This window comes from Passer domesticus, chromosome 2 (genome assembly GCF_036417665.1).
Source record: "Passer domesticus isolate bPasDom1 chromosome 2, bPasDom1.hap1, whole genome shotgun sequence".
In the NCBI taxonomy this organism is placed as follows: domain Eukaryota; kingdom Metazoa; phylum Chordata; class Aves; order Passeriformes; family Passeridae; genus Passer; species Passer domesticus.
In genome coordinates this window covers 111,612,043-111,626,694 of record NC_087475.1, presented here as the reverse complement: position 1 = coordinate 111,626,694, position 14,652 = coordinate 111,612,043, and the positions used below count along the sequence as shown (strand labels likewise).

The 14,652-nt window shown below is 44.9% G+C and overlaps 1 protein-coding gene across 6 annotated transcripts in view; it reads left to right on the top strand.

The window, feature by feature from the left end:
* Positions 1-1,387: 1,387 nt before the first annotated feature.
* TMEM45A (transmembrane protein 45A) overlaps positions 1,388-14,652 on the top strand; it is a 28,414-nt gene continuing 15,149 nt past the window's right edge. The window contains exon 1 of one of the 6 annotated variants that reach the window (XR_010356866.1): positions 1,388-1,680. The gene's annotated coding sequence lies outside the window, so the exon portion shown is untranslated. Of the gene's footprint in view, positions 1,681-5,925; positions 6,017-6,314; positions 6,473-11,168; positions 11,204-14,464; positions 14,592-14,652 lie in introns of those variants that run through there. The other 5 variants (XM_064410737.1, XM_064410742.1, XM_064410739.1 and 2 more) reach the window with 5 other exon arrangements.

Sequence of the window (14,652 nt, the reverse complement as noted above, 5' to 3'; positions counted from 1 at the left end):
TTTCTCTGCTTTCTCTCAACTTTCTTGCTCAGAAACAGCCTTCTCCCCATCAATCCCCAGCTTCCCTATAACAACCTTTTCCTACAGAGATGCTTAGCTGGTTGGCTGTGACCCCATTTCTATCCAACATCACCTTGCATGCTCGAACCCATGTTCAAGTATGCCTGTGCTGATATTGTGTCTGTGTCAATATATTCTAACCCATGGGCAGATGGACATTCCCATGCTGTGGGAAATCTTGTGAAAAGGCAGGAACAAGTGGGAGTCTGCACTGTGGAAGTGGCAGTGCCAGCTGGACTTCTGGATCAAAGCAAAGAGGAGGAGGACCCTGGTGAATTAATGCTGAAGCAGCTCTGCACCTGTGACTTGGTGCCTGGCTTGGGACCAGAGCTGGTGATGCCACAGGTGAAGAGTTCAGGCTGAACTTTTACCTGTGGTGGTCTGATTGTGACTCCACTGATCCTTGGGGAGGAGTGTGGTGGACAGAGCCCAGAGATGCCTTTGGGAGCAAGCTGGTTTGCAGAGGTGTTTTGGGGTCACAGGAGCTCTGTAAATTCAGATATTTTGGGAGGTCAAAGTTCCCCTGAGTGACAGCCAGCTGGGAGACCAAAGGATCCATTTCCTAGTGAGACGGGACACATGGGCATGTCTGTAAGGAGCTGGTTGGGAGGACAGTGACTGAGGAGAAAGTGTTTGTCTTCTGGGAATATTGCACCTGGTCACAGACACTTTGGGACTTGGATGGAGTCCCTCCAAAAGAAAGATGGCTCTTTCTTTTCCCTGTACGTAATAAATGTGTGTATTGGGGGAGTTTTTATGCACCAAAGATTTTATGGCCCTGGTGTTCCGTGGGATGAAGACTGGTACAACAACCACACGTGGCAAGCAGGAGGACATTTTCCTGCAGTGCTGCAGAAGGGCCAAGGGAGAGGGGTCACAGGAGGCAATGCCTATGCAGTGACATTGGATTTCCAACCTCCTCATCACTTCACTCTCACCTTCCACAGCTGCACTCCAGCTCTCACTTTCCCTCTCCTGCTGAAAAAGCATTTTTCCTTCTTTCTCCCTAAGCTGAGCTACAGCTGATGTTTTTCATATCATTGCTTAACTGGCTGGTTTCCCCATCCTGTTCTTTCTGCCTGGTGTCTCTGTCCAGAGGGTTGTTCACCCCGATGGCTTTTCCCAGCTAACTCTCCTGACTCACCCGAGGTACGTGCAGAACGTCAGCAACTGAGCCAGAGAGACTGAGAGAACAAAAATTAACAAAACAATGAGGAAGATAAAACTGCAACTTTTTAAAATATGGAAAGAACCCCCCTAGGTTTACAAAGTTAAACTCTAAAATGCTGGACAAATCCAGACCTAAGGCTGCTTTTGGAGGGATAGTTTGGCCTCCTTTTCCCTTCCCCCACACAATGTGTATTATGTGACATGATTTAATTGTTTGGCTGCATGCTATTTTTCCCACAGGACTAGTGCCTCATTCAGTGTAAACTCAGGACAGCGTCTGGGAATGAAGCTGGTCTCTGCATTTTCTGGACTAAGTGTGGCTAGAAGCCCCATTTATCACCACCTAACCCAGACACCGTGCTGCTTTCAGAGCTGACAGCTTCTTCATGAGGTTTTCTGGGGTGGCTTCCCTGCAGCCTCTGACTATTTATCACCACAGTGTGCCTAAAGGTGAGAAGCTACTATTTCCAGGGAACTGGGAACTTTTTGTTACAATTTGATGAAGTTTCTTTGAATACTCCATTGGCTCTGGCATCTGTTCAGAATACTTTATGATTTAACTAACTGATGCAGCAGACTTCATTTACCGTCCTGAGTGCTGGGTGCTTCTATAAATCTATAACCTAAATGTCTCCTACCAGGTGTCTAAAAACAAGAAACCATAAGTCAGGCATGTAGATATCTCACCTAGATGTGACTAAGGAAATTGATAGAAGCAGCGAGAGTTTCTAGTTCTTTCAGCTGTCATTTCTTTCTTCTGTTAGTAGATTATTCCATTTTCCCACAGCTCTCTGCCTTAGGTTTCCATGTCCCAGATAAGCTAGGACTTGGCTTGATATTTGACCCAGAGTGAGCACACCAGATGAGCTCTCCACTGCCTGATGCTATTTAGAAGTTACATCTTGTAAATTTGTTTGACTGTTCTATTGCTGACTGTCTTTCATCAAAAAATGCCAGGTCATTTTCATCATTATGAATAATTTCTTGTTTTCTAACACAAAACTTGCATCATGAGCTGGAGCACAGTAAAAAGAAGTTCCATTCCACATTCTCAGAGATGACTTTCAGAGCTCTGTGTTGATATTTGCAGCTTTAAAATCATATTTTCTCTAATTTAGCTGATACCAGATGAGACAAGGAAAAGTAAAGATTCTTGCTCGGAACTGTGGGGACAGGGCTCAATCTTTTTTTATGCATTTGTGTCATGGTTTAACATGTACACAAAAGCAGCACAGTACTGCAGACAATCTCACCTGCACAGCTCTCAGGGCTGAGACATATTTGCTTCAAGAACTGAAATTCTGAGAAGAAAAACATTTGGAACCTGCAAATGACTTTCTGCTTTTCCCAGATTTCTCCATTCTTCATTATCATAATAAAGGGATAAGAATGTCTGGGGAGAAAGTTTTTACTATTACTACTCCTGGCATTTCTGGCTTTATTACACTAGATTCTCCATGCCAAATTGCTAGACTAGTTCAAAGGACTCTGATTAATTTGAACCATAGCCAATTACCTGTGAATTATAATTGTTTCAGGAAATTCTCCTGAAGTTCCTCTGTTCATGCAGATAGTGTTAAACTGAACTCTGCTGACTTTTTATCACCACGATTGTTTTTGTTATTCTAGATGAAAGACTTTCATGGGGGGGTGTACATTTTTGTATGCTAGAAATCGGCTTGAGACATTGCAATGACAGGATATAAACTCAGAAAAAGTATTCCTTTTGAAAGTTTCTTATGAAGGTCTTATAGGCTACTCATAAAAAACCAAAAAGCAGGCAACATAAATATAGCTAATAACTATTAACATAAAAAACTTAGAAAAGTCATGTATGATGTAACTATATTTCTCTTCCCACCCCCCCCACCCCCCCTCCATTGATGGGATTAAGCCTGGAATAATTTTTAAACTTTACAGATTGAAATGTGTACCTTCAAAGTCTATGCAAGAGCAAATATCCCTAATAGCACTTCAAAGAATGGACTTTTGCAATATGGGTCTTTGTATTCAAATTCACTTTTTACTTATTTTGGTGTTAGAAGTCGTATTAAAACCAGAATGTCAATGTTTGTGGTTTTTTCTGAAATCATAGCAAATGCATGTATTTCTCTTTATTCAATTGTTGCATGAACTTTGCAAGGCCAGAATTGTTTGTTTAGCTTTCTGTGCACTTTATCCAGAGAGCTATTATTTTATCAGCCACACTTCTATGGTACATTTCATAAAATCATAGAATGGTTTGGGTTGGAAGGAACCTTACAAACCATCAAGTTCCAACCCCCCTGCCATGGTCAGGGACATCTTCTGCTAGACCAGGTTGATCAGGGCCCTGTCCAGCCTGGCTTTGAACACTTCCAGGGATGTGGCATCCACAGCTTCTCTGGACAACGTGTGCCAGTGCCTCAGCACCCTCACAGTAAAGAATTCTGAGTAAAGAATTCCTCACATCTTCCTTTCTCCCCTTTTTGAAAATGGGAGCAATGTTTCCCTTTTTTCCCAGTCACTGGGAACTTCGCCTGACCACTGTGACTTTTCAAATATGAAGGGAAGTGGCTTGGCAACGACATCAGCCAGTCCCCTCAGGAGCCTGGGATGCATCCCACCAGGTCCTAGACTGAAGGTGAATAGCCATAGACTCATGGCTATTCACCTTCATCAGATGGTCCTGAACCTGCTTTTAACTTATATGGTGGGAGGGCCTTCACTCCCTCAGCTATAAATTAGGTGTGGTGCTACAAAGATACAAACAGCCCTTGGATTCCAAGTGTTCAGGGGAGTAGATCAACATTTCACTTCAGTTTTCACCCAGAAATATGTCTGGATTTGTAGAGTAGTGTTCCCTCAAGTGCCCAGGCTGAAACCAGCTCACCTGCCCCCTGGTGCAGTTTTGCCTTCTGGGCCAAAATGCAGATGTTACAATAATCCTAAAACATCTAGAGTCTAATTTGTCTGTAACGTGCTCATGAATTATTTGGATCAAGGCACAGCTCTGTGTCTTCATGGTTGATGTTAGTGCCTGGTATTTGTGATAATTCTGATGAAGTAAAAGCACTGAGCACCACACTAAATGCAATGTAATGAACCTGTGGGTCTTGGAGCCACAGGCATTTGACCATGGGATGTTTCATTAAGCTGACCTCTGTGGAAAGTGGATCAAGCACTACTGCAAATTCATCTCACATCATTTAGGCTTTGCTATGAAATAACATTTTAGCTCCTTGCTTCAGATGCAATGCTCAATATCAGCAGGGAAAAACCAAACAAATGCTCTGTGTGGATGCTCCATTCCTCCACCAAGAGAAGAGCTCAGTTGCCTGCCTGTGTGTCAGGCATGGATCCTAAGTCTGCAAAAGGAGTATTGAATTAATTTCCTGACTAACTTTGGAATAAGGCAAAAAGAGTAAGGTCAAAATGAAGGAAGGTCTGAACTGGACTGAATGTGGCAGAACTGTCAGCCTTTTGCTGACCTTAGGTAAAAACATCACAAAAGATGTTTTGTTATTTCTATAGTCTCCAGCAGTTTTGTAGAAAATTTTACACATGCACTTCTCTGTGGTTACTTTGATGCACACGGACTCGCAGAAGTGCAGGGCCCCGGGGATGCCAGTTGGAGTTTTTTACAATTGGTTGTCAGTTAGATTTCAGATTGACTTTTAAGTCAATTTAAGTGTGGATGGAAATGAGGAATCCCAGGAAGCGATTGTTGCTCCACTGCCAAGACAAGCATCAAACAGTGGTAAATAGAAGAGGTTTTTACAATTATCAGTATTACTGACTGATTAAGCTCAGTCTATGAAAACTCTCCTGCAAGAGAAGGATATTCATTAGGCAGGGATTAATGTTGTGTTGTAAAATACATTCTGCTGTCTGAAAAAAGAAATGCAGAAAAAGTCACTCAGACCAGAAAGCAGCTTTCATAGAGGCTGGGTTTTTGAAGCACTGTTTACAGAGAGGTGGTCCTTCTGGGAAATATTATTGCCCTTTTCTCTGTACTCATTGCATCATCCAACCTGCAAAGGCATCTGCTTGCCACATGCTGAGGGGTATTTGCTGGAGTACTATTTATCTAAGAGTGAAAGTGTCACTTTGTGCTAAAGAGCAGGCGTGGATGCAGCTTCCTGGGAAGATGAGTGTGAAAAGTATTAATCCTTATATAGAGTTGATTTCTCCCACCAATTTCCACAAAAAAGTTTCTGGATCATGAAAGTAGAAATCTTAAATTAGAGGACTTGAGGGAAGTGTCGCAGAATTCAGTTCAAGTTGTGACTTACTGGTAGGGAGAGCAGCACCTTGGCTTGGTCATTCCCACAGCCACAGGGGAATCTGGTGACACAAGATCTTGATGCTGACAGGGGTGGAAAAGGGTCAAGGGAGTCTTCTGGTGTAGTTTAAACAGAGCTTCAAAACCCGATTATCACAACTTCCTGGCAAATACCTCAAAGGAGGATTTTTTCCACAATTAAGGATTTGAGGCTTTCATTGATGTTCTTTCTGGTGGTTGTAAGTGAGGTGATGCAGTGTGAGGTGCCCTTCGTTACACTGTGAACGGTTCTGTAATGTCACTTATTTACTTGTTTACTACAGGATGAAAATAAAGCCGTGGTTTCGTTGTTTAAATTTTATTTTTAGACATTCTTCTTTTGGATTCAGCGCTGTACCATAAATTCCTGCTAAATTACAGGAATTACAGCCACGGGTGCTCATTTTCGTGGAGAAAGCCACGGCTGTCGGTGTGTGTGTAAGTAAAAAAAAGGCCTCTGTTAAATGCAGCGATCAAAGGAAGGTTTGTATGCCTGAAAGACTCTCTACTTTTTCTATTTTTCCTCGCCTTGCCGGGCTCCTGGGAGCAGCTATCCCCGGCCGCCAGCCCTGCCCGCTCCCGGCCGCTTTTCCTGGAAAGCGGGGCAGGAGAGGGGGCGGGCAGCGCCGGATCCCGCGGAAGCCTCTCTTTTCCCGAGCCCCTTCCCTTTGGCCGCGCTCTGGGTCCTTCCCGGCCGGGCGGGGAGGAGAACGCCCGCCCCCCGCGGGGCCGCCAGGGGAACATCTGGAGCGGCCGCGCCGCCAACATCTGGAGCGGCCGCGCCGCCAACATCTGGAGCGGCCGCGGCGCATCCCCGGGGGCCGCCGCTGCTGGGTCCTGCCCGGGCCGGCAGCGAGACCCCCGAGGAGGGGGAAGCAAGGAAGGAAGGAAGGAAGGAAGGAAGGCGGAGAAGGGGCTGCGAGGGAGGGAGCGGCGCAGGTAAGGGCAGCCCGGAGCCCCCGATCCCCGGCAGGGCGGGGGATGGATGTGGGATATTGCCGGGTGGAAGGACGGCTACTCCATGTTTGCCTCGCTCCAGGGGGGGCTCTCCTGAGGTGGAAAGCGCGGACGGGACGTTTAAATCGGAGGTCGCTTTCGGTGGTGTGGAAAGGCGAGCTCGGCCCTGGCAGGCGGCCGGGGCGTTCTGCCCCGTGGGCAAGGGGAGTGCAGCCCAGCTTCTGGGTCGGTAAACAAAGGGGAGATTAAGTGTTCGGCTTGGTTCTAAGTTTACTACGTGATTTTTTTTCCTCTCCCTCCCTCTTGGATGTGTCAAGTGGAGATGTATATCCAAACTTGAATTTTCCAGGCAAAATTAAGAGAATGTAAATGTACTTCATGGCTTCCTGCTCTATGAGAGAAACCCTGAAATTATCTTAGCCTCTTTATTTTTATTTCAAAACAGAATAACCCTCAGAAAAACACTTTCCATCCCTGGATATGTTCCATTTTGTTTCAACTTTTCCATCAATAAATCATACTTTACTCTCCTAATAACACTTAGTACTTGACATGGTATGAAAAATATTATCATTTTGATAAAGGGCTTTCTGAAGAGTTTGGGAACTTGGAGTACTTAAGACCAAAGTATTTCTGCTTTTTACTTTTTAAACCAAGTTTGATTATTACCATGCATTTGCATACTTAGGACTTGTGATTTCTCCACTATGTATAACTTTGTTTGCATCACCTTATATTGCTGTTTGTCTGTGGAACTCTTTAAATTATGGCACAAGCTGTACTCCAAGTCACTGCAAGTACTTTGTAAAAGGGATGTTTTCAATATCCATTTTAGATCCAAATTCATTGACTCTGGAGTTGCCTTTCAGAAGTTTGCTCAGATGTATTTTGCTACTTTTCAGGGTTGCCTGTGTGGCTTTTTCTGTATTTTTCTCTTTACAAATGAAGCTGAGCAAACCAAACAGATCTCTCTCAGTTGTGGAGACTGTGGGTAGAAATAACTGCTGGAGAAGAAAACTCAAAAGAACCTTGAGGAGTGGCTGGAATAATTATGCCTGTGTTTAGGCAAACTGCTGTTTACCCTCTTCTTGCACACAAATCTGCCTGTAAAGATCATTTGAGTTGGTACAGCAGATGGCCAGTGCAGCAGTGCAAAAATGGGCTCCTTGTTCCCGTCTGAAGAGGTACATGAACCAAGACTTCTCAGTGTTGAAACTCTTGTCAACTGGCTCCTTTTTCTTACATGTGACCAAACACACTCATGCTCACTTGCAGCTGGCAGGAGTAGTAATTTTGACTGTCTCTTCCAAGCTACAAGCAAGACAAGCTCCTAAACCCAGGAATTACAAATATTTGACATTGGTTTTGAAATACCTTCATTTTCAGTAGAGTGACTCTCTGCAGGGCCAGTTCTATCCCATCATGCAGCATGAGCCAGACCTTGGGTCCTGGTGCTGCTTTTGGCTCCAGAAGGTAAAAAGGAGACTTCAGTCCCTTTTATCAATTTATGCCTAAATCAGGGCCTGCTATAACAATTTAATGCTATCTGAGCTACACTCCTAAACTCTTACTCCAAATCACCATGCACTTAGACATTTCTAAGACAAATTGTGTAGCATCTGTAATGGCAGTGGCATTGGAAGAGGATCTTGCTGGGTCTGCTCCCTCTGTTAATTGTGTTGTTGGAGGGGTTGCAGGAACTGAAGCTGCTGTATCATGGAGGACTCTTCAGTTTCTGCTAATGTTGTATTAGCACAAACTGATTCCAGTGTAATGAGTATGAGGTGGTTCTGTGAAATGGAGCTACACCTCTCAAGCATTTTGTCTCTTCTAGCTGGGCAAAGCCAGCCAGCCATTTCTCCCAGCTGGCATCAGTGTTACAGACTGCCTTGCCAACACTCCCATTTATTCATTAGTGTTTCTCTTGGTTTTGATCCACACAGCTTTCTGCTGCTGATAGTGTCTTCCCCCCCAGGCTATAGTTGGTAGAGGCAGTGCATTTGGCTCCCCTTGGAGAAGCAGTATTATCAGGTAGCCTGAGACAGAGAGACAGACAAGACTGCAGAGAAAACTTCAAGGTACAAAGGCAGGTTAGTCAAGGCAAAGCTCTAGGTGCAAACCCCACCTGCTCTGTTGCACAGCTTTGTGGAAATTACTGATAAGAAAATTTTTATATATTTTTTCTTATCACAGCAGAGTGCTGTAAGCCCCAAGCACTCATAGAATTGGTTACAATCTTCAAATCCATAAGACTTAAATGTTTATTTTTAATCACTCTGTGGTGTCACACTACCTAACTGTACTGCAAAGAAAAATGAGGTGGCTGAAGATGGAGACAGTCTTTCTAGTAGGGCTTGTTGATGGGAAAATGGGCTAATGGTTTTAAACTAAAAGAGGGTCTATTTAGGTTAGATATAAGAAAGAAATTTTTTGTGAGGAGGATAGTGAGATGCTGGCACTGGTTGCCCAGACAAGTGGAAAGGTTCCTTCCAACTCAAACTATTCTATAACTCTGTCAGAAGGTTATGAACACTTAATGGAATAACTTCAGAAAGCAGAGATCCATAAACAAGTGACTGGCTCTCTATGGGATGAGACAGCAAAATGGAGCACAGTGTCACAGCAGAAACCAATATTCTGGACACATGTCCCATGTTTCCAGCCTTCTCCCTTGCAGGGAACAGGAGAAGTTCAGCTCTTACAAGTGTCACCTGCTTATTGCCCAAGTATGAGCTGTTATGAGCTTTGCATTAGGAAGCTGAGTCTCTTTGTAGTTTTTCAGTAAGAAAAACTCCTCTCCAGAGCAGGGCACTGATCTCTAAATCATCAGCTGATACATCAAACTTTTGCTCTCCTGGCATTTTCCTAGCCTAGGAAGCCTTTTCCCTCCTAGGAAGCAAAGAACATGTAAGTGAACACAACTGGAAAGTCAAAGAGGAGTCAGAGATTACACCCCACATAACTGGCTTTTGTGGCAAAGCCATGGAGCAATCTTCCTCATGGCAGTGTAGCCTCTGCTGGACCATGGAACTCCAGGAATAGCTAAAGTCCTGCAGAGGTTGTTCTTTGAAGTGACTTGGATGTTTTAAAGAATATAAGTAATCCCTCCCCCCCAGTCTGCCCTGCCCCATCTGGGTTGCTGTGTCCAGTTCTGGGCTCCTGAGTTCAAGGAAGACAAGGAATTACTGAAGAGGGTCCAGCAGAGGAAGATTAGGAGACTGGAGCATCTCTCTTCAGAGAAACAGCTGAGGGAGCTGGGCCTGTTTAGCCTGAAAAAGAGACAGCTGAGAGGGAACCACATCAATGCATACGGGTATCTTCAGGGCTGGTGGCAAGAGGATGGTCAGTGGTGCCTGGTGACAGGACAAGGGACAATGGGCACAAACTGAAACACAGGAAGTTCCACCTGAACATGATGAAAAACTTCCTTCCTGTGCAGGTGGCCGAGCACTGGAACAGGTTGTCCAGAGAGGTTGTGGATTCTCCCTCACTGGAGATATTCAAGAACTGTCTGGATGCAATCCTGGGCAACCTGCTCTAGATAAACCTGCTTTAGCAGGGGGGTTGGACTAGACGACCTGCAGAAGTCCCTTCCAGCAGTAACCATTCTGTAATTTCATGATTTTGTGGTTCTCTGATAAAAGGAATTGACTTCAAAAGGAGAGTGACCACTCTATAATATAGGAATTTCACCAGCCAGCACAACTTGGGTTAAAATAGGGAAGCACTAAGAGCTCCAGCTAAGCCCAGCTCTGGATGGGCTGGACAGGGGATATGGTCTCAGATGTTAGTGAAGAGCTCCCACAGCACAGCAGTGGGATGTCACAGCATGTCCCTCCTTATGGCACAGTCAAAGACAGCCAGGCTGGGAGGAGCCCTGCAGCACCTCAGCTGGAGGGCAGCAGTCTGCAGTGACCCTCTGTGGAGAAAGGAACTTCTCCCCTGCCTGGGGGACCAGGGAGGGTCACCCCACTGTGGGCACGGAAGTGGCTGTGGTGGCTGGAGCCAAACCTGTCCCACCAGAGGCAGCACTGCTATACCTGCAACATTTTACTGACATACCCGTGCTATTCCACCCCTCATTTCAGCCAGTGCTAGGAAATACCAGGGTTTATGACCAATACAGGAACTATGAATCTTTCCTAGGAAAAAATTACTCTCATGTGTCCCATGCACTTACCAGGTTTACTTTTTGTGTGTGTAAGTTTTTTGAACTTGTGGTGCTCTGAGAAAGACTCAAATTTGGCAGTCCTGAAGACAAAAAAATTCATATCCCCAGACAAGCAGCTGCTCAGATATCAAGAGCCAATGGTAAGATTGTTATGTAGTGCTTGTTGTCCCTGGGTAACCCCTGGAGATAGCCTGCTCATCTGTGGGAGCAGGAACAGTCAGCAGATGTGCAGAGAACGGGGAAAGAGAGCCAGAAAACAGAGGGTTATGAGAGATACCAAACACAGAGAGGAGCACTCAGAGGGCTGGCAAGTATCTGGGAAGGCAGAGTCTCTGATAGATGTGAGACACTAAAAAAGAATAGAGTGGTACAAGGTGTGGGCCCAAACTCATCACTGTGGGAGATTGTGCCCCAGAGTCCCTTCTTTCTGGGACAGCAGATAGATTTCTGGTCATTATCTCTGGGAATTTTGTTTTTTATCCCTGTCTTCTAGGCTTGAAGATTCTGTCAAGGCTTGAATTCTTCTTCTACAGACTTTGGAGGTGTGTGTTTATGACATTTCTTTTTTTTTCTTTACCTGAAAATCTTTATCTCCCACACACAGCCCAAACAGCCCAAAACCACCAAGGCTGTCCTGTTACTTTTCAGCATTTCAAATAGTCTTTGTCCTGCTTTCATTCATACACACAGTGCTTAGTTCCAGTCTAATTCTAAAGCAGCTATAGGTGCCAGCTGAGTATTTCCTTAACACCAGAGCAGTGATCTCATCTGGAAACATGGAGCTGTAATCACTGAAATGCTTTCAGTCATGACATGAAACCAGGGGTGTGTTTAGTGAACAATGTACTTGGAGCAGACAGTTTTTCAGTCAGCCTGGCTGGCTGTGGTGTTTACAGCAGAATGGCTGCAGGACAACAGGCACTTGCCTCTTGAATAGATCTTTAGCTGCAAGTAGGAAACTTTGATACTGAATTAAACTTGTCTGTGATTTTCTTTGTCTTACATGCATTTCAGCTTTGCTGGTTTCAATTTTTTGTAAAAGCTGTATGATCACAGCTTGTGCACTGATTAGAAAATGCCTACAATTGTTATTTCCTCCTCTTATCTGGGTACATTATTCTCACCAATATCACAATCCATTCCCACAGCTGTTATGGATAAATAAACATTTCCCATCAAATGTTATAAACTCCACATCACTATTTTCTAATCTAGCATATGGAAGAAAAAATTGGTGATGTTTAATCTGTGAGCTTAACCTTTGTTGTCATATGGTTGTGAAGCAGAAATGGAAGCATTGCAGCAGAGTTTGTGGCTTTATAACTTGTGTCATTTCTGGAAAAGAAATCCATATTTCTGGTCGACAGTCCTCTGTAGAATCCCCCAGGGCTTGACAAACACAGGAAATTGCAGGGCACACTGCTGTGGCAGGAGAATGTACAGGGAAGGGAAGCTGCCTGCTGCAGGGCAGGCTCTGGCTCAGCCACTGCTCACGTCCCTGTCCCATGTAGGCTGAGCTGCCCAAACCTCTGTCTGTCCTTTAAAGGGGAAAGGGACAAAAGGGAAGCTAACCTAGCTCTTCCAGAAGCAATTGAGAAGCCTTCTGAGTAATCAGGTGGCATGTAGGGTTTCTCCACAGCACTTGCAAGTCTTGACTTGGACCCCACAAAAGTGGAGATCAGAAATCAAACTGGTAAATGCTAGAAAACATCTCTCCCAAAATCATCAGAGGATATTTCAATCAACCATCTGAATCTATTTCTTTCCCGCTTTTCATGCTTCTGATGGTGTGAGATAATTTTCAGGCTAAAAAGGCAGCTCTCAATGGCCACAAAAATGCACACCTTTTCTTGAGTGCTCACTTGGAAGCCTCCTTTTTCAGTGGAATCCCATGTTCCCTTCTGACCCCAAGGAGTAAGATGCAGCCTGAACAGAGAGATGAACAACCCAGATACACAAAGCTTTATGGCTGCATGGGGAATTTGTTGGCAACTGTGAACAGCCTATATTGGTTTGGCAAAGTGTGCATGTAAAACACTTTTGCAATACCATGCAGCTTTCTAATTACTGGAAAAACCTTAATCATGCAGTGCTTTCTATGGTTATTGTAAGAAAAAATAAGCTTGGAGTCCTCACATTAAAAAAAACCAAAAAAACAACAAGTGGCTCAAGGGTTGGTGTCATCAGCAGAATTTTGGATTCTTCAATTATGGGACAACTTTTATGGCACCTGGCCTGCTGGAACTGGATGGGCTCCATCTCTCTGTTAGGAGCAGAGGGATTTTAGCTCATGAACAAGCAGAACTTGTTGAGAGGGCTTTAAACTAGATTTGAAGGGGGAAGGAGATGCAGCTGGGCTGTCTGGAAGCAGGCCCAAGGGTGGTAAGCCTGAGTCAGGGGTGAAATCAGCAGCCCAGCTGAGGTTCATGTACACTGATGCACAGAGCTAGGTAACAAACGAGAGCTGGAGGCCATGGTGCAACAGCAGAGCTGTGATGTAGTTGCCATCACGGAAATGTGGTGAGATGACTCACATGGCTGGACCACTCCACTGGATGGCTACAAGTTCTTCAGAAGAGACAAGAGAGGGGGAAGACGTGGAGGGGTGGCCCTTTATGTTAGGGAGGACTGAGACGCCATAGGTATTGAAAACTAATGATGATGGTGCCTATGGGTAAGAATTAAGGGGAAGGCTAAAAAGGCTGATATCCTACCAAGAGTCTGTTATCATCCACCCAACCAGGAACAAGAAGTGGACAACTCATTCTGTAAGCAGCTAGAGAATGTTTCAGGATCATCAGCCTTTGTCCTTGTAGGTGACTTTAACCTACCAGACATCTGCTGAGAACTTAATACGGCAGAGAAGCGGCAGTCCAGGAAATTTTTACAGTGTGTTGAAGACAACTTTTTGTCACAGCTGATGAGTGAGCCTGCCAGGGGAGGGACTATGTTGGACCAGTTGTTTGCAAATAGGGATGGGCTGGTGGGAGATGTGGTGGTTAGAGACCCTCTGGAGCACAGTGATCATGAAATTATGGAGTTCTCAATATTTGGTGAAATCAGGAGGAACATCAATAAGACTCTTACACTGGACTTCCAGAGGGCAGACTTTAGCCTATTCAGGAGAATTATTCAGAGAGTTCCTTCAGGAAGCAGCCCTTAAAAACAAAGGAGGTCAGGAAAGGTGGGTGGCAATCAAAACAGAGGTCTTGAGGGCACAGGAACAGACTGTCCCTGTGTGCCAAAAGATGAGTCAGTGAGACAAATGTCCATCCTGGATGGGCAAGTAGGATTTGGAGGAACTTAGGAATAAAAAGAGGATGTATCATCTTTGGAAGGAGGGTCAGGTCTCTCAGGAAGTTTTTAAGGGGGTTGCTAGGGCATGTAGGAAAAAATTAGGGAGGCCAAAGCTCAGTTCAAACTTAATTTGGCAACTTTTGTAAAGAATAATAAAAACTGTTTTTACAAATATGTTAACAGGACGGTAAGAGGAAGGGTAAGACCAACCTCTGTTCTCTACTGGATGCAGGAGGTAACTTGGTAACTGCAGATGAGGAGAAGGCAGAGGTGCTTAAGGCTTTCTTTGTCTTAGTCTTTAGTGAGAAGACTTGCCTTCAGGACAATTGTCCTCCTGGGTTGCTCGATGATATCAGGGAACAGAATGGTCCTGCCATTATTCAAGAGGAGGCAGTCAGAGAACTGCTGAGCCACTTGGATGTTCATAAATCCATGGGCCCAGATGAGATCCATCCCAGGGTGATGAGGGAGCTGGCACATGAGCCTGCAAAGCCGCTCTCCATCATTTACCAACAGTCCTGGCTCACTGGTGAGGTTCCAGATGACTGGAAGCTGGCCAATGTGACACCTATTCACACAGTGGGAAGGAGGATCCTGGTAATTACAGGCCAGTGAGTCTGAGCTCAGTACCCGGTAAGGTTATGGAACAGTTTGTACTGAGTGCCATCACACAGAACTTACAGGATGGCCAGGG